Source organism: Saimiri boliviensis, chromosome 18 (genome assembly GCF_048565385.1).
Source record: "Saimiri boliviensis isolate mSaiBol1 chromosome 18, mSaiBol1.pri, whole genome shotgun sequence".
Lineage (NCBI taxonomy): Eukaryota > Metazoa > Chordata > Mammalia > Primates > Cebidae > Saimiri > Saimiri boliviensis.
Window position 1 is genome coordinate 46,782,168 of NC_133466.1, and position 20,115 is coordinate 46,802,282.

A 20,115-nucleotide genomic window follows, 5' to 3' on the forward strand; every position below is an offset into this window, starting at 1 on the left:
TATGCAATCAACAGTCCTGACCAGCCTGGGCAACATAGTAAGACCCTGTCTCTGAAAATAAAAAGTTAGCCAAGCATGGTGGTGCACACGTGCAATCTCAGCTACTCGGGAGGCTGAAGCAGGGAGATTCGTGAGTAGCCAGAGAAGTTTTCACAAAATAAGTAATATTTGGGGCAGATCTTAGTGAACAGGAATTCCATTCTTTCCGTTAGGAAATTAAGAGAGTGTGGGTGTGGTTAGTTAATGATGATTGAACTATCTTTGGAATCTCATCCACTGGTCTATCTGGTCTATTTATATATGTATATTCTATCTGCAGTCTCACTGAGCTTTGCTAATTTATGTTGCAGTAACAAAAGCCCCAAAATCTTAGCAGCTACACATACAAAGGTCTATTTTCATTGACATTTCCTTTTATGGCAGGTTAACTGTGACTCTATTCTATACAAGCTATTTTATTTGTTAGACAGTGAAAGCTGTGATACTTAGAGAATTGTTGAATGTGGTTCATTCATTCATTTAACAACTATTTATTGAATATCTGTTTCATACCAGGCAAGGTCAGGCACTGAGAATACAGTAGTAAATAAGAAACAAGATCTCTAATTTCCACAAGCTTATTTTGAAAATGAGATTAAACACAAAATAATCATAACAATATTACATTCATAAATAATAAATATTTTAAATTAGAAAAATATAAAATTATTAAAACTAAAATGGCCAGGAGTGATGGCTCACACCTGTAATACCAACACTTTGGGATGCCAAGGTGGGAGGATCATTTGAGCCCAGGAGTTTGAAAACAGTCTGGGCACCATAGGAAGACCCTGTATACAAAAAATAAAAACTGAGCCTGGCATGGTGGTGCATGCCTGCAGCTACTAAGAAGGCTGAGGTAGGAGGACTGCTAGAGCCTGAGAGGTCAAAACGGCAATGAGCCATGATCATACCACTGCACCACTGCACTCCAGCATGGGCGACAGAGCGAAACCTTGTCTCAAGAAAGCAAAGAGAAGAAGATATGTTCAAACTATATGCAGGAGAAAAAAGAAGGAAGAAAGAAGAAAAGAGGAAGAAGAAGAAGAAGAAGAAGAAGAAGAAGAAGAAGGAGAAGGAGAAGGAGAAGGAGAAGGAGAAGGAGAAGGAGAAGGAGAAGGAGAAGGAGAAGGAGAAGGAGAAGGAGAAGGAGAAGGAGAAGGAGAAGGAGAAGGAGAAGAAAGAAGAAGAAAGAAGAAAGAAGAAAGAAGAAAGAAGAAGAAGGAGGAGAAGGAGGAGAAGGAGGAGAAGAAAAGAAGAGGAAGAAGAAGAAGAAGAAGAAGAGGAGGAAGAAAAAGGGGAGAAAGAAGAAGAAGAAGAAGAAGAAAAAGAAACAATTTCATTGATGTAGTCCTGAAACTATTATGTAGAATACTATTGTCTACATTACATCACGTCAGTCCTTTAATGGCTTAACAATTAGATATGATCCATAAAATTTTCCTGGTAATTAGGTATACTTAAGAACAATTAAGTATAGAGTTACTGCCTTGACAGGAAGATGGTAAAATTTTTTAAAAGACAAATAAATAAATAAAATAATAAAACCTGTAGCTCTGTGAGTCTCAAATAACATCTAATTGAAGTCAGTGAACATCTAGCAATCATTCTGAACACATAATTCTCTTAATACATGTTGCCTAAACTCCCAACAGATCTGACTTACCAACACCTGTATGTAGCCAAAAACTGACAATCATTTATAAATTATCACCTATGACTCCATCTTCTCTACCCACTTAAAAACATTTTACATCTTTATTTATGATTTTTTGTAGCGATGGGATCTCACTATGTTGCTCAGGTTGGTCCAGAAACAGACCCACACTGATTTCATAAATCAGATGATCATACAGCCATCTGATTTATGAAAAAAAGTGCCACACAGTCCAGAAGGACAAGGATGTTCCGGTCAATATATGGTGCTACATTAAACAGTCACATCCATGTATTTTTAGTAGAGATGGCTATTTTTTAGTAGAGTAAAAAGTGAATCATGGCTGGGTGGGGTGGCTCACACCTGTAATCCCAGCACTGTGGGAGGCTGAAGTGGGCAGAGTACTTGAGCCCAAGAGTTTGAGACTAACCTGGGAAAATGTTCAATGCCCATCTCTACCAAAAAAAAAAAAAAAAAAAAATTAGCCAGGCATGGTAGCACATGCCTATGGTCTCAGGTACTCAAGAGGCTAAGGTGGGAGGATCGCTTGATCCAGGAGGTGAAAGTTGCAGTGAGCTGAGATTATGCCACCACACTCTAGCCTGGGAAATAGAGTGAAAGTCTGTCTGAAAAAAAAAAAAAAAAAAAAAAACATAAACTAAAATAAAATTGCTATGAGGTTAACACAGAAAAAAATGTGTTCATATTCTTAGGTTAGGCATTGATTAACAGGACACAAAAAGCAGTCACCATAAAGGAAAAGATTGATCAAGTATAATTTCATTAAAATTAAGAAACTCAGGCTGGGTACACTGGCTCATGCCTGTAATCCCTACACTTTGGGAGGCCAAGGCAGGTGTATCACTTGATCCCAGGAATTCCAGACCAGCCTATGTAACATGTTAAAACCCCATCTCTACTAAAAATACAAAAAGAGCTGAGCATAATGGTGCTCCCCTGCAGATCCCAGCTACTTGGGGGCTCAGGCAGGAGGATCACCAGAGCCTTGGGAGGTCGAGATTGCAATGAGCTGTAATTGTGCCATTGCACTCCAGCCTGGACAACAGAGTGAGATCCTGTCTAAAAAAGAAAAAAAAAAAATAGAGAATCTCCATTCATTTAAAAACACCATTAAAAGAGTGAAAAGGCAAGCTACAGTTTGAAAAAAGAGAAATGCAATACGTATATATCCTAGAAAGGACACATAACCAGAATAAAGTGTTACAAATCAACAGAAAAACAAGCATATCCTGAAAACAGGATACAGAGATTTAACAGGCACTTCACAAAAGAGGACATATAAATGGCAGTAAAAAATACTCAACCTCAATACCAGGAAAAGGCAAAATGAAACCACACTGATACATTACTGCACCTCTACTCCAATGGCAAAATAACTTTGAACTGACAAGCATCAGCAAGGATGTGGGATAAGCAGAATATTCCCTGATAAGTTTTACAACCACTTTGGGAAAATGTTCAACAATATCTGATACCTCTAAAACCAACAATGTGACTCTTACATATATACCCCAATCTAGCAATGTTCTATTTCTTCATCTGTGGTGAATTTTACTTAGTATAAATTTATTACCTGTACTTTTTTTTTTTAGGTTCTCCCTCTGCCATCCAGGCCTGCGTGCACTGGCAAGATCACTGCTCACTGTCACCTCAGCTTCCCAGGCTCTGATAGATCCTCCCATCTCAGCCTCCCAGGTAGCTAGGGACACACCACCACAGACAGCTAATTTTTGTATTTTCAGTAGAGATGGGGTTTTGCCATGTTGCCCAGGCTGGTCTGGAACTCCTGGGCTCCAGTGGTCTGCCCACCTTGGCCTTCCAAAGCGCTGGGATTACACGTGTGATCCACTGCCCCCCGACCACCTGCACATTTCAAATTGTCAACTTCTTCCACAGACTTCTGTAACTTTTCAAAGATTTCTTTGACACAAAGTTCTCAGAAATCTTAAAGCTAGCATTTTAGAATAGAAAACCGAGCTGCTGGTTCACAGGTGAAATTTTACCAATAAAATGTAACAACAAAAGAAAGCTACTAACGCGTATCAGCTCAGAACAAAGCTTTAAAACGACCAGCAGATCACTTTAACGTCCTGGAGCACTGGGAGTCATTCCTTCGGGTGAACAACACTGTACCCCAAAGAAATGATAGCACTTCAAGAAAAGACTTCCTGTGGAAAGCAGCTTTACCAGCAAAAAAAAAAAGGAAAGCGAGGACACCGCTCCAAAAGTCTTGCTGAGCTTCGGTGAAAGGACGCCCGGTGAGATCATCTGAGAAGCCCCAAAGACCCGCTCCCGCCAGCGGGATTCCTCCCGGCGCCCCGAGAGGAGGGCTGCGGCGGCCGCGGGGAGAGGAACCCGGCGCAGGGACTCCAGCCCGGCGGCCGCCCCGGCCGGCTCGCCCAGCAAACGCTGCGGAGGCCCCTGCGCGCGTCAACCCAGCTGCGCGCCGGGGTCCCGAACTCCCCGCCCGCGGCCTGGCGCGGCGCCCTCACCTCACAAACGCTGGTGGACTTCCCGGCAAACCTCCACTTCCCACAGGCATGGCGGCCGCCACGCCCCGCGCCTCCGCCCTCCGCAGCCCGCCCGCCTGTCCCGCGTTTCCAGAAGCGCCGCACTCACTGAGCGGCTCCCAGCGGCGGCGCCACCCTCCCCTCCCCAGCCCTCCACTCCCCAGCCCTCCCCTCCCCTCCCCTCCCCAGCCCTCCCCTCCCCTCCCCTCCCCAGCCCTCCCCTCCCCTCCCTCCCCTCCCCAGCCCTCCCCTCCCCTCCCCTACCCAGCCCTCCCCTCCCCTCCTCAGCCCTCCCCTCCCCTCCGCAGCCCTCCCCTCCCCTCCCCAGCCCTCCCCTCCCCTCCCCAGCCCTCCCTGCCCTCCCCTCCCCTCCCCTCCCCTCCCCAGCCCTCCCGATCCCTCCCCTCCCTGCCCTTCCCCACCCTCCTCTCCCCTGCCCTTCCCCGCCCCAGCCCCTCCCCCGCTACCGCCCCCACCGCGCTCCTCCCCTCCCCTCCCCGCCCCTCCCCGCCTCTCCCCTGCCCTTCCCCTCCCCCGCCACCGCCCCCACCCCGCCCCTCCCATCCCCTCCCCCGCCCCTCCCATCCCCTCCCCCGCCCCCACTCCGCCCCGCACCGCCCCGCCCTTCCCCGCCCCTCCCCTCCGGCACCGCCGCTGTCTCAGCCACCGCCCACCGCCCCCCTGCGGCCGCTTGGTCCTCCGCTCCGGCCCCGCTTTCGAGAGCCCCAGGCGCAGGCGCAGCGGGGCCTTAAAGGGGCCGCCACCTCCACCGCACAGCCAGGTTAGGCCAGAGTGGGCGACAGCTGGAGCCGAGTCCCAGGAACAGCTGCGCTCCCAGAACGGGAGAGATCCACTCGAAGGTTTTGGGTTCCAATAGAGCAGAAGATGAAGAACAGAGGAATTAAAAGTGAGAATCCCTCCTCAGAGGGTGCCTGGGCCGTGTTCCTTGGCAGTTCGGGGGTATTTGCAGTATTGATCTGAAATGCTGCAGCTCCACGGGACGGGACGTGCTTTCGGATGCGGTCCTTGTCTTCTGCATTAGACGCGCCCTCGGGGGCAGCCTCGGTTTCCGGCCCCCGTCCATTGGCCACCTGCCCTGTCATTGCTTTGAGGGAAGAGGAAACAATTTTCAACATTGAAACTTGCCAGGGTGTCTAAGAACCTGTCTGTAGATGAGCTGCCTAAAGATCACCGGGGAAGACTTTTTTAATGCAGATTTTCTGTTGCAAGAATTTATAATTCTCTAAATCTACCTTAAGGCCCGGAAAGAATCAAGAAAGCCTAAGGAATCTGCACATATTAAGAGTTTTTCCAAGTTTCCCAGAGAGAAGGAGCGGGCGCGTGGGGAGCAGAGGCCGTGGCAGGCAGCGGAGGCACCAGGAGCCGCCGAGTGACCTCGCCGCCCCTCCGGTCCCCTCCCCACCCACAGGCCCATGACCCGCGCCTGTGGCCTCTGCGCACCCAGACTCCGTGCATCCAGACTCCAGCTCCCCAGACTCCGTGCCCTGCAGCACCCACCAGTTCTCCGCCGTGGCAGCCTCACCGAGTGACACCTCCTGCCCACTGCCCTGGCCACAGCCCCTGCGCCCACGGCAGCAACCCAGGTGACCATGATAGTGGTGGAGGACGCTGGTGAGTGGAAGAGAGGGCAGCCCGGCCACCGGGCCTACTTTCTTGCCTTGCTGATTGTCTATTTTTATAAGATTGTCTACTTTTCTAAGAGCTTTGTAAACAAAGAAACTTTTTAAAAAGGATGACTCTAATTTATATTTAATCTAAAGAAGAAGGACGTCAGGCAACTTGGGGGTTTGGGTTTTGGCTTCGTTTCTAAGTCTTCTCTTCGTTGACTTTGGGGCTCAGGTGCCCCAGATGCTTCGGGCTCCCGAGGACCTTCTGGGCCCTCACATTCATGAGGCAGCCACCTGGGGGGTCTGACAGGGCTGTCAGCGAGGCGCTGCTCCCACCTTTCTCCACGTTGGCGTCTGGCCGGCCGGGAAGGGAGAGGACACTGTGTTAAGCAGGTGCTCCAAATAACCCGATTAGCCGCTGGCAGGAGGAGCTCTCCCACATGCAGGACTTCCCCCAGTGCTTCCTGGCCACGCCAGGACCTAGTGGTGGCGACCGTGGCCACAGACCTGCCGGAGCCCCTGCAGCTTGCGGCGGTAGCAACCTGGCCCCCCTGCCCCGGAGAGAGACCGAGGAGCTCGGCGACCTCCTGGACCTGCGCCTTGTCCTCTCCGGTTCGCTGTCCATCAGCAGTCGGCGGCCGCCCTGCCCCGGAGAGAGACCGAGGAGCTCGGCGGCCTCCTGGACCTGGGCCTTGTCCTCTCCGGTCCGCTGTCCATCAGCAGTCGGCGGCCGCCCTGCCCCGGAGAGAGACCGAGGAGCTCGGCGACCTCCTGGACCTGGGCCTTGTCCTCTCCGATTCGCTGTCCATCAGCAGTCGGTGGCCGCCACTGTGCCCTTGTCAGCATCCGCGTCTTCCTCGTCGTTCCCGTCGAGCAGCGGCCCTGCCAGCGCACCCTCCACCTGCAGCTTCGGCTGTCCGATGCCGGCGGGGCGACCCAGACGTGGGGACCCCACGGGCGGAGGCCTCCTCTGTGGCAGAAAGTCCGCTCCCCCTCCGACGGCTTCCTTCGACCTGGAGGACGTCCACAACATGAGCCCCTCTGGCGGCTCTGCGGCGGACCTGCTGCAGCCGCAGTTGGAGCCGGGGTCCACTCCACCGCTGCAGCTGCAGCTGCCAGCTGTTGGGGTGACTGGCAAGTTCGTGCTGAAGGCGTCACTGAGCGCCCCCGGGCAGCGAGTACACAGCCAGTTGTCATCAGCGGCAGCGAAGACGGCCCTGACAGCAGCCACCTGGTGGTGGTGGTGGCGGCCCCCACAACGGCGGCCCGCAGCGCCCGTACCCCCAGATCAAGCAGGAGGAGTCTCCTCGTGCACCCACTCAGGCGCTGGACCCCTCCCAGCCGTGGCCACGGCGGGCTGCACACGACGTCCCCCTGGGGCGGCAGCCCCCGACCCCTGGGACCTGAAGAGCTGCTGAGCAGCAGGGACTGTCACCCTCCCTGCCACTTCCCCGGCTTCCATCCCCACCCAGGGCCCGATTACCCATCCTTCCTGCCTGACCAGACTCAGCCGCAAGTCCGCCGCTCCATGACCAAGAGCTCAAGCCGCCGGGTTCCTGCCTCCCGAGGAGCCCAGGCCAAACAGGGGAAGACGATCGTGTCCCAGAAAAGGACGGCCACCCACACAAAGAGTTCCCATCCCAAGGCACACCTGCGAGCCCACACAGGTGAGAAACCTTACCACGGTGACTGCCAGGGCTGTGGATGGAAATTCGTCTGCTCAGATGAACTGACCAGGCACTACGGTAAACACACTGGGCAACGCCCGTTCCGGTGCCAGAAATGCCACCGAGCATTTTCCAGGTCAGACCACCTCGCCTTGCACATGAAGAGGCATTTTAAATCCCAGACAGTGGATATGACCCACACTGCCAAGGGAGAATTCAGGTTTTTGTTTGTTTCTTTACCTTTTCACCTGGTCTTCCCGATGAGGGGCGGAGCCCAGCCAGAAAGCTCTACATTCACGGTCAGGTTCCCAGCTGAGTCAACTTGTGAGTGGATAATCAGGAAAAACGAGGAATCCAAAAGACAAAAATCAAAGAATCGATGGCGTCTGTGACTGGATCTTCTAGCATTCCAATTCTAAATCCAACTTGAATATTCCTGGACTTAAAAATGCAAGGGGGTGATTACCCCCTTTCTCTAAGCAAAGTGTAAAAAGGAATCAAGCCCCTTCTTCCGGGCCAAGAGAATTTTCAGCGTTAGCTGTCTCTTGGTCACTGGCAACAAAGAACTCCTGATTCTATCTCAGAGTGTGGCACTTTCCTTACAACTCGCTTGGTTACAACATTAGCAGTGTGAAAACAGACTAACGCCTGCACACGTAGGTCTAAGTTAAATGAAAATTGACGGAAGAAGCAATGTCACGTGAACAGTAAGCCTAAGGGGGTTGAAAGCATTATATTGCTACCGGTTATATTACTACCAGTAAAGAAGAGATTTTCAAATGAAATGTATTACCAGAGATTAAAAAAAGAGAGAGAGAGACATTTCACAATAACAAAAGCATCAATCCAACAAAAAGACATGCAATCAAAATCCGCCCAATAGCTTAACTTCGGAGTTCACAAAAAAATGGATAAAATTACAGAGAGAAATGGAGAATTCTATGAGCATGATTAGATATGTTAAAACTTTAGCAATAAATTTAAAAACTATAGAAAATTCCAACAAAGAACTAGAAAAACAAAAACATTAACCACACAGACTTTATGTATATAAATACATATGAACATCAGTGAAAAAATATATATTGTCTCAAGTGTGAATTATACATTTACCAAGAGAAACTATATCTCAGGCCATCAAACAATACATTTGAAAATATTGAAATCATACAAGACGTATTTTCAGACCATATGAAAACGCATTAGAAATTGGTAGCAATAAGGTGATCCTGTGGACTGAATGTTTTGGTCATTCCCTAAGTTCATATATTGAAACCTAATCCCTAAAGTGATGGTGTTTGGAGGTGGAGCCTTTAAGAGGTGATTAAGTCATGAGGGCAGATCCCTTATTAATTAGGTTACTGTTCTTATAAAAGGGACTTCATTCAGGTCCTTTGCCCCTTCCACCATGTAAGAACACTGAGAAAAGACACCATTTGTGAATCTGGAAACACCTGAATCACACACTCATTCCGCTATTGTCTTGACCTTGGACTTCCCAGGCTCTGGAATTGTGAGAAATAGATTTCTTTTGTTTATAATCCACACAGACTATGGTATTCTGTTACAACAGCCGAAATGGACTAAGATACATGATTGTGAAAATACCAAGTATTTAGAAATTAAACATCAAAACTCTAAATAACAATTTTGTCAAAGTAGAAATCACAGGAGAAATTAGGAAATCCTCTAAACTGAAGGATATTAAAGTAAAATAAATCAGAATCTATGGGGTGCAGCTGAAATAATAGAGAAAAAAATGACATTTTTAAGTACTTCTATTAGAAAAGAAGAAGATGTCAAATTAGTAACTTAGCTTCTGCCATAAGAAATGAAAAGGAACATGCAGAGGAAGGAAATAATAATGAAACTGAAGTCAATTACTTAGAAAGATAAATAAAATTAACAAATCCTAAACTTGCTTGTACGGGAAAATAATCAGTAAATTTTATAAAACCCTAACTAGATTGATCAAGACAAAAAGATACAAATTAACAATAACAGGAATAAAAGAACATCAGACCACTGTGACCTTCAGGTCAAGAAAAGGAATATTAATAATTTTATGCCAATAAGCTTGACATCCAAATGAACAATTTCCTTGAGAGAGAAAATTCATGAAAACTGATCTAAGAAGAAATAGAAAATGTGACCAGCCATATATAAATTGTAGAAATTGAATTTGTAATTGAAATCCTTCCCATAGAGAATACAGAAGGTCCAGAAGGCTTTGCTGATGAATTATATGAAACACACAGTTGAAAATAGCATCAATTTTACACACACCTTTTTAGAAATTAAAGGAGGCAACTCTTTTCAACTGGATTTATGAGGCCAACATTATTCAGATTAAAAAAAGAAAATGCAGACAACAAAATTAGAAGAAAAAAGAACCAAGAACAATTATTTCTCTTGAACAAAGACCAAAACTTCAGTGCAAGAAGTTAATAAATTCAAATACAAATTTTAAAAAAAATGTCACTCCAGATTGGTTTATGGGGAAGTGTTTGATTCAAATAAACTGCAAATTAAATAACACAACTCAATTAATACAATAAAAAACAGGCCGGGTGCAGAGGCTCACTCCTGTAATCCCAGCATTTTGGGAGGCCAAGGTGGGTGGGTCACTTGAGGTCAGGAGTTCCAGACCAGCCTGGCCAACATGGCGAAATCCTCTCTCTACTAAAAATACAAAATTAGTCGGGCATGGTGGTGGAAGCCTGCAATGCCATGTACTCAGGAGGTTGAGGCAGGAGATCTTTTGAACCCAGGAGGCAGAGGTTGCAGTGAGCCAACATCACGTCATTGCATTCTACCTGGGCAACCAGAGCAAAGCTCTGTCTCAAAATAAAAATTAGCAAAGTAATACCATGTTCAGGCATCAATTTTTTAATAGTGTGTATAATTTCTACACTAAAGTCTACAAGCACTACCGACAGAAAGTAAAGAAGATCAAAATTAACAGAGAAATTGCGTATTCAAGAAGTGGAATATCCAGTGTTATTACTTCTCCAAGACTGAGCTGTTAAATTAAGTGCATTTTCAATTAAGACACCAGTGAGCTTTAAAGGAAATGTTAAAAGAAATTGGCAAGCTGAAGCTACCATTTCTATGAAAATATAAATAAGTTCGAATAGCTGAAATAATTTTAAAAAGAAGGAATTTGGAGGATGCATATTGAGTAATTTCAAGATTTACTATAAACCTCTAGTAATAAAAAGCAGTGCGACATTGTTATAAAATAGGCTTAAATCAATGGAATAGAATAAAAAGCCCATGAATAGACCCACACAGACGCGGCCGATCCCAACCGTGACATGGGGTAGGGGCGCCCTCTTGTGTTCAGACGCCTTTCCTGCTGCCGGGAGCCCAGGGAGACCCAGGGGAGGTCTCGGCTGAGCAGGTGAGGATGGAGCTAAGGGCCACCGTTCTCAGCCCTGTGGCCACAGGGGGGCGTCGCCGCGCAGCTGTCAGATTCTTCTTTTAAAAAATTATCCATGTTTCTGATTACATATAGTATATAATAAGATAACAAATTCAGGAACCATGGGAAAGTAACGTATAAAACCTTAATAGGAAGTAAAATACAGATTACAACACACTACCATTTGATTTTTATGCAAATGCTTTATTATTCCAATATTTTTACTCACTTGCTAAATAAAGCACACAAGTCAACATGCTCAATAATTCTGTGAGTTTAAATCTTTAAAAAATGCAATGTTAGTGAAAAACCCAAACTGCTTAGTAAGGTATGTATGGCCTTGTTTATTACCTATCATAGACGTCAAGGTGCTCATAGTCAATAGCTATTTAAACTTTACACAATATTATTTTTGGCCCGATATTGATATGTTAAATGAATGCATCAGAGAATCTTATATTTATGGCATCAGGTTATATTATGTTTATGGCATCAGGCTATACAGATCTATTCAAAACCATTTTTGTCAAAGTTTAAACACTGGAACAAAAGTCAAATTGTTTCCAAGTGAGACGCAAAATGACTCTTGCTAATAGTACAGATTTTGTTCCATGGGTAATAATAAAATTTATTTTTATTTTAGATTCAGGGAGCACATGGCAGGCTTGTTAGCTGGGTACACTGCACTGCTGAGGTGTGGGGCACAGATGATCCATTGCCCAGGTAGTGAGCAGAGCCCCCGGTAGGCAGTTTTCAGCTCTCACTCCCACCCTCCCTTCCCAGTGTCTATTGTTCACTTGTGTCCTTGGGTATTACTGTGTTCAAGTTTTTTTTTCTTTACATGAAACCATTGAAAACAAAAGAATGTCATGCTTATAGGTTACTTTGTACATTTATCATTCTATTAATACATGTCTTAAGTAATTAAGTAGCATATTAAGGCCATAAACCAAGTCATTATCTCATACCAAAGGACTATTGTTATTCAATCATCTAGCAAATTCATTTTAATGGGTTACATTACAGGGTTGAGGTCAGCCTACAGATACAAAATAGGTTAATTAAATTTTTTTATATCAGCTTTTAATTTTTTCATTGGAACAGGATTTGTGCGTGGGAATGCTAATGTAGCAGGCTTCAACAAATTTACAGTTTATCAAAATAAAGTTCTTAAAGAATACGATAGCATATACTTTAACTCTTATAGTACAAACCCTCATATTAATTGATGGTCACAGAAAAATACTGTAACAATGTAAAGTTTTAAAATACATCAATGATGCAAGTTTCAAACAAAACGTAGCAACCAAAATACTTAATTGTCCTTTCACCAAGCTTTTACAAACACAATCAGTCTTCACTGTCTGAGCAAATCCATTTTAGTTTCTTCATTGTGCCTTTTAACATGACATTTGTCAGGTTGTTGAATTTATACTGCAACAGTACTTTAGATGTTACCCTCTCGAAATTTCCTCACTCCAGAGCTCAAATTCTTGTCTTCTTCCCAAAGCCACATCTGTCTTTTTCTAGCTCAGTGCTTTTCAGGAGTCACCAGCTGACCCTTTGAAACAGGTATCGTACTTTCACTGGCTCTTCTGCTTTCTTTTTTCTTTCTTGCACTTTGAAGAGTTCCTACTCTTCTTTCTTTCTTATTAAGGTCTTGCTGTTGGGTTCCATGTTTCAACTTAGATAAGCAAAGATTCTTGTGAGACCTTTTTCTTGTATCCAAATTAGCTTCGGTTTCCATTTCAGCATCATTACCATTGGGTTTCTCTTGAGAAGTTATTGTTCTCGCTCTTTTACTTTCTATGCTTTTGCGGCTGCCTTCATTAGAAAGGTGGATGATTTTTCACTTAGCACATAATTCACATAACTCTTCATTTACTCCATGGAATGAAATGTATCTTTCTGAGAGATTATCATAAGCAATTTCCTTTTTAAAGACATATAAGAATTTGGATCACCGAATATTTTTTTTTTTTTTTTTTTTGAGACGGAGTTTCGCTCTTGTTACCCAGGCTGGAGTGCAATGGCGCGATCTCGGCTCACCACAACCTCCGCCTCCTGGGTTCAGGCAATTCTCCTGCCTCAGCCTCCTGAGTAGCTGGGATTACAGGCACGTGCCACCATGCCCAGCTAATTTTTTTTTTTTTTTGTATTTTTAGTAGAGACGGGGTTTCACCATGTTGACCAGGATGGTCTCGATCTCTTGACCTCGTGATCCACCCGCCTCGGCCTCCCAAAGTGCTAGGATTACAGGCGTGAGCCACCGCGCCCAGCCCACCAAATATTCTTTCAAAGACTTCTGCTTCTTTAAAGTTGCCATTTTCCATACAAACAGCGACAGCCTGAATTTCGATTAAATTCTCTATTTCGTCGTGAAGTTTTCCACTGAACCCCAGATCATCAGGGCTGTTCCAAGGGTGTCATTCGTTCATCATTTTCAAACTGTGCATCCAGGTTTTTTCCTGCTGCAATTCGTATCAAAAACTGACCTATGTGCGCAGTTCTCAATGGATAAGCGGTTGGACTGGGTGGTCCGTGAAGAACAGCCTCGGTGCTGCCGTGGGCGAGAGTCCTCGGAGCGGCTGAGAAAACAGAGCATGCAGCCGGCAGCCACGGCCTTGGCCTCGGCCACAAAGCCGGGTCCTTCCCCTGGGCGCCCCCAGCCGCGCCTGGCACCGAGCGGCTCCTCTCCGTGTCGCCCCGTTTCTGCCCGGCAGCTCCCCCATCCGCACGGCCGCGGGCCGCGCTCGGATTCTGCGGAGCAGCGGAGGGAGGAGCGGGGGTGAGTCAGGCAGAGACGCGGAGCCGGGCTGGGCATCGGCGGGGTGAAGCCGCCTCTGGCAGCCGGGGACCCCACCCGCGGGAGGGGCGGGAAGCTCTGGAGCCGCCCCTGAGGTTTCTGTCTCCTCATCCCCTCTCCAGCCCTCCGGGCCCACCCTCCAGAAACCCGGAAAGAAGAAACGTTTTCTTCTGCTCCTTCTTCCTTTTCAGCGCTCCTGCTTCCTGTGACAGCAGTGACACGTGCGCAGCTTCTTCCCGGGAAGGGCGCCCGAGGCGTGATCACGCGCTCATTTCTGGCAGAGGAACTGGGGTGTGGGGAGGGCGGAGAACATGGTGAAAAGTCCCTCTCGTGGGCAAGGCCCTCTCCGGTGACCGCCCAGTTTACCCAGGTGCGGCTGTGCGGTGGGGCCAGACCGAGGCCCGCCCAGGCATCACGGTTTATCCAGCACCCCAGGTGTCCATACCTCAGAGCCTCTGCACAGCCACTCCCCTGCCTGAAACTCATCTCCAGGGCTCCCTTCCCCGCCCCCCGCCCCACGTTCTCCTCATGCCCACCGGAGCCTGTCTCTGCACTGCCCACTTGGCACCTCCCATCCCCCTCACCCCACCCTGCTTTGTTTTTGTTCGCAACCCTTTTACTAACATTTAAGAATTCTTTACTTATTTGTTTTGAGAGACAGGGTTGTGCTGTTACCCAGGCCGGAATGCGGTGGTGCAATCTTGGCTCACCATAGCCTCAAACTCCTGGGCTCAAGTGATCCTCCCACCTCAGCCTCCCAAGTAGCTGGGACTACAGGTGTGTGCCATCACACTCGGCTAGTTTTGTATTTACTTTTGGTACAAACGGAGTCTTGATATGTTTCCCAAACTGTTCTCAAACTTCTGGCCTCAAGTGGTCCTCCCGCTTCAGCCTCCCAAAGTGCTGGGATTACATACATTTGTGCCCAGCTATGAATGTATTTATTTTAATTGCTTATACTCTTTCTGTCCTCTAGCATACATGCTTTATGAGGACAAGGACAGTGATTTTGATTGTTCACAGCTGCCTCGAACAGTGACTGTTACTTTAAATATACTTGTTGAGTGAATAAATGAATGAATGAATGCACACATAGACTCATACACCATTGGACACAGACAAAAAGATGTTGTCACACATATTGACACACATGCTTACTCAGACACTCTCGACACAATGACACATCCACACACAACTGACATTCTCATGCACATGCTCTTGAATGCTTTGAAAGGCCTGATCTATTTTTTTTTCTTCTCTCTCTCACCTTTTTTTTTTTTTTTTTTTTGAAACATGGTCTTGCTGTGTCACTGAGGCTAAATTGCAGTGGTATGATCACAGTTCACTGTAACCTTGAGCTCCCAGGCTGAAGCCATCCCCCCACTCAGCTTCCCAAGTAGCCAGAACCACAGGCACCTGCCACCAGGCTCATTAATTTTTTAGTGTGTTGTAGAGATGGGGTCTCGCCATGTTGCCCAGGCTGCTTTCAAATACCTGGCCTAAAGTGGTCCTCCCAGCTCAGCCTCTAAAAGCTCTGGGATTGGATATGAGTCACCTCAGCTAGTCTTGAAGTTTAATTTTCATTCAACATGACATTGTGAATATTTCTCATGTGATTATGTAGTATTAGCTTTAATTTTTTTCTCCAAGTTATTTAAAAAATTTCAGAGTCCAAAATTTGGAAAGAATACAATTGTCACCATAGATCTAATTATTTCCTTTGTGTATGTAATAAATTATATGTCCACAATTTTTGCTGAAACATTAGGCAATCACTTGCCAACAGCATGACCTTCATTTCTAAATACTTTGGTGGTCATCTCTTAAAAAATAACATGTTTCCGACAACAATATTATTATTACACTGAAGAGAGTTACTACAATTCCCTAATATCACAGAATTTCAAAGTGATGTGAAATTGCCTTAACCGTTTCCCGCATGTCTTTCTTGTGGAGGTGAGCAGCGCTTGGGAGCTCCAGCCCTCTCCGAGTTTCTGTTCTCCCTGCAACTTCTCTCTCCAGCCCCTTGAGACCAACATTCAGGGAAACTGAAAAGTAGGAAAATTTTCTTCTACTCTCCATTGCTCAGTTGTATTTTTTTTTTTTTTAGAGTCCCATTTACTTAGTTTTCTTTTATTTGGGAAAAACACCTCCATGTCCACATAATATTCCAAGGTGCGGAGCTATATATTGGCATTATGAAATCTGAGCACAGCTCCCCTGGGCCTTGGTCCCCTCAGCAGGGCAGAAGAGGGCTCCTGTGCTGGGATCCACGGGGGACCCAGAAGTGGCACCCCCTGAAGAAGGCATCAGGGTAGACCTGAGACCTAGAATGAGCTCACTTCCTTTCCTTGGGGTCAAGAATCAATCCTCTAAGAAGCCCGCTGTGTCAGGAACTGCAAACTGTCATCAGGTGGTCAAGAAAGGTCCACACAGCACGGAGACCCAACCACTCCACCATCCTCACTTCCATGGACAGAGCCCAGGTGAGAGCCACCCCTTCTCCTCCTCCCCTGTCTCCCACAGCCTCAGCACCATCGTCTTCCTCAAGCCCACCACGACTGAGCTTATCATGCCCTCTCCCTGTTTGTGTCAGTCACGCTGGGTCCCCCACATACTCTGCACTTGAATCCACGAGGCTCTGCACACTCCTCTTCTGTCCACATCATCCTCCCTCCCCAACTCCACAAATCTTCCCACTGCACCCCCTGGAATTCTCAGTCCATGATCAGCAAAACCTCCACATTCTCTCTCAGGGTGTCCCTGCACCTCGCAGCTCCAGCAGAAACCTGGGTTTCCTGGAGGACACAGAACCTTGTGTCCTCCTTGAAAATTTGAAGTTTAAAACTATGGACTGCTTCACGAACTTGCATGTCACCCTTGTGTAGGGACCATGTCCTTGTGTGTTCCTTGAAAATTCTGGACATTAGACATTGTCAGATGGATAGATTGCAAAACCTTTCTCTCACTTTGTAGCTTGTCTGTTCACTCCGATAATAGTTTCTTTTGCTGTGCAGGAGCACTTTTATTTAATTAGATCTCATTTGCTAATTTTGGCTTTTGTTGCAATGGCTTTTGACATTTCCTTCATGAAATTGTTGACTTTTCCTACGTCCTGAATGCTATTGCCTAGATTTTCTTCTAGAGTTTTTATAGTTTTGTGTTTTACAATTATGTCTTTAATCCATCGTAGTTAATTTTTGTCTAAGGTGTAAGGAAGGGGTCCAGTTTCAATTTTTTGCATATGGCTAGCCAGTTCTCCCAGCACCATTTATTAAATAAGAAATCTTTTCCCGGTTGCTTGTTTTGGTAAGTTGGTCAAAGATCACATAGTTGTAGATGTGTGGTCTTATTTCTGAGTTCTCTGTTCTGCTCCATTTGTCCATGTGTCTGTTTTTGTGCCAGCACCCTGCTGTTTTGGTTACTGGCCTTGTAGTACAATGTGAAGTCAAGTAGCATGATGCCTCCAGCTTTGTTCTCTTTGCTTAGGATCATCTTGGCTATACAAGCTCTCTTTTTAGTTCCATATGAATTTTAAAGTAGTTTCTTCTAATCCTGTGAGAGATGTCAGTTTCATGAAAACAGCATTGACTCTATAAATTACTTTGGGTAGTGTGGCCATTTTCACGATATTGATTCCTCCTATCCATGAGCATGGAGTGTTTTTCCATCTGTTCGTATCCTCTCCCATTTCCTCGAGCAGCGATTTGTCATTCTCCTTGAAGAGGTCCTTCAATTCCCTTGTTAGCTGTATTCCCAGGCATCTTATTCTGTCTGTCTGTTTGTTTGTTTTGACATGGCGTTTTGCTCTTGTTCCGCAAGCTGGAGTGCAATGGCACCATCTCAGCTCACTGCAACCTCCCAGATTCAATCGATTAACCTGCCTCAGCCTCCTGAGTACCCAGGATTACAGGTGCATGCCACCATGCCCAGCTAATTTGTGCATTTTTTGGAGAAACTGGATTTCACCAAGTTAGCCAAGCTGGTCTCAAATGAGATCTCAGGTGATCTGCCGGCTTCAGCATCCCAAAGTGCTGGAATTACCGGCATGAGCCACCACACCCGGCCCTCTTATTCTGTTTGTAGCAATTGTGAATAGGAGTTTATTTATTATTTGACTCACCGCTTTTGTATTGTTGTTGTATATAAATGCTTGTGACTTTTGCACATTGATTTTTGTATCCTGAGACTTTACTGAAGTTGCTTATCAGCTTAAGAAGCCTTTCTGCTGAGACAATCAGGATTTCTAGATACAAAATCATGTCATTTGCAAAGACAATTTGACTTCCTCTCTTTTTATCTGAATATCCTTCCTTTCTCTGACCTGATTGCTCCTGCCAGAACTTCCAACACTATGTTGAAGAGGAGCAGTGAGAGAGGCCATCCTTGTCTTATGCTGATGTTAAAGGGAAATGCTTCCAGCTTTCGCCCATTCAGTATGATATCCGTTGTGGGTTTGTCATAGGTGGCTACTATTATTTTGAGGTATGTTCCTTCAATACCTAGTTTGTTGAGAGTTTAAAAATATGGACTGCTTCACGAACTTTCATGTCACCCTTGTGTAGGGACCATGCTGATCTTCTGTGTATCATTCCAGTTTTATTCTGCATGCTGCCAACGTGAAAAATGATCACAAGCTCTTAAAAGTGGAGATAACTGAAGAAATGTAGGTGAGAGAGAGTGTTGGATTTCATCTACATCTGGTGAAATGGGACCGTCTCTGTCTTTTATTCTTTAATGAAGTGGTAAAATGCATTGCAGATAAGTTAAAGTATTCTTGTATTCCTGGAATACATAACCTGGGCAGGATTTTTAAATTGTTTGTAGCTCATTGGTGGACACCGTCTACTGCTGTTTTTCTCAGTATCTTTATGTCTAATTGCTTAGAAGTGCCTATCCTATTATACTTTTCTCTTATCCATTCTCTAGCTGGCTTTAGAATCAGTGTTATTGGTGCCTAAACAATAATGAGTTTTCTAGCTCTCTCTATGTTTCCTTATTCTCTTGGATATTATGTATAAGTTCAGTAAACTTCATTGAAGATTTGGTCAAACTTATTTTCAAAACAGCCTGGATATGCCTGAAGGGAAAAAAAGTTTTAAAACCATTTTAACTTCTTTACTGATAGTAAGTTCTTCCCGTTGGTATAATCTTGTTCATCATTTCAAAATTATTTAAACCTCTACTATATCATTACTGGCATATTTATCTGTCATAATGCCATTTTATTCAGAATTACCATTTCCTGTTTTGTCTCCATCCAAAGTAACAGCTGCTTTTGGCAGGCTGGGCCCTCAACGGTGGCAGCTGCCAGGTCAGCCTTGTCACCAAGGTGGTGATGCGATTGCTGTGCCCATGCAGTGTCCATCCCAGCCACCACGGCCACTTTGTGCAGGGACTCCATGAGCAAGCCCTGTGTGGCTGAGCGGCATCACCCGTCAAGCCATCTCACCAACCTGATCACAGAGAGCCCCATCCCCAAAAGACCCTCTAGTAAGCATCCACACACAACCACTATCTTCACCCATTCTGTGTGTAGTAAGAGGTCTATGAGTACCTCTCTCCTCTAAATACCAATTTTTTAACTCTGTTTTCCCCAAGTTCGTGACTTGCCAGCCAAGCCCAGAGCCACTGCCCATGACTCATTCATTCATGCACTCCTGGGGCATCACTTCACATCCTTCACCTCCCATAGGCTTCTCTGTATTTTGATTCCTGGTTCCTAGCTCGACATCCATTCCCAAAGCTTCTGTGGCGTCAGCTCCCAAGCCGACTGCTCTTGTCGTCAATTATCCTCTTTATATGTACTTATTTCCTGGAAAAATTGCACCGATTTTTCAATGCAGCATTTGCAAGGATGTGCAGTAGGAGCAATTCTTCTTATTGTAGATAGAATTGCTTCAAAACATCAGAAATGTATATTTGAGTGAAGGACAACATGCATGGAGAAAAGAGAACAATCCTCAAGTGGGCAGCGGATTTTCACAAAGTGAACCCTCCGGCAAACAACACCCACATCCAACCACAGCAATCACAGCCCCAGGGAAACACTTTTGGGTCCTACTCAGCCATAAACCACCCTCCCCCACCCCAGAGGAGCCACTCTTGATTTCTAACACAAATTTGTTCTTCAGGTTCTGGCTGAATGGCATTACACAGTCACCATCACGCCCCTGGGGCTCATCATCTCTGTCTGTGGTCATAGGCTAGTCATTCTCAAGGCTGTCAAATGCTGCACTTTATAAATAGGTTACACTTCCTGTCCCTTCACTGTTGATAGACGATTGTGTTATATCCAGATTTTACAAATCGTGCTGCTGTGAATACTTTCATATATTTTAGCACACACATACATGCGTTTCT

General features: G+C 45.8%; 1 long non-coding RNA gene, 1 other non-coding gene and 1 pseudogene across 3 annotated transcripts in view; all 3 read right to left on the reverse strand.

Moving 5' to 3' along the window:
- Positions 1-20,115, reverse strand: part of LOC141581980 (uncharacterized) — a 1,111,619-nt gene that overhangs the window by 249,825 nt on the left and 841,679 nt on the right. The gene's annotated exons all lie outside the window — the stretch shown is intronic.
- LOC141582065 (telomeric repeat-binding factor 1 pseudogene) lies at positions 11,975-13,863 on the reverse strand (annotated as a pseudogene).
- Positions 18,273-18,380, reverse strand: LOC141582087 (U6 spliceosomal RNA). Its single transcript, XR_012514918.1, has one exon. It is a non-coding gene; the product is annotated as a U6 spliceosomal RNA (small nuclear RNA).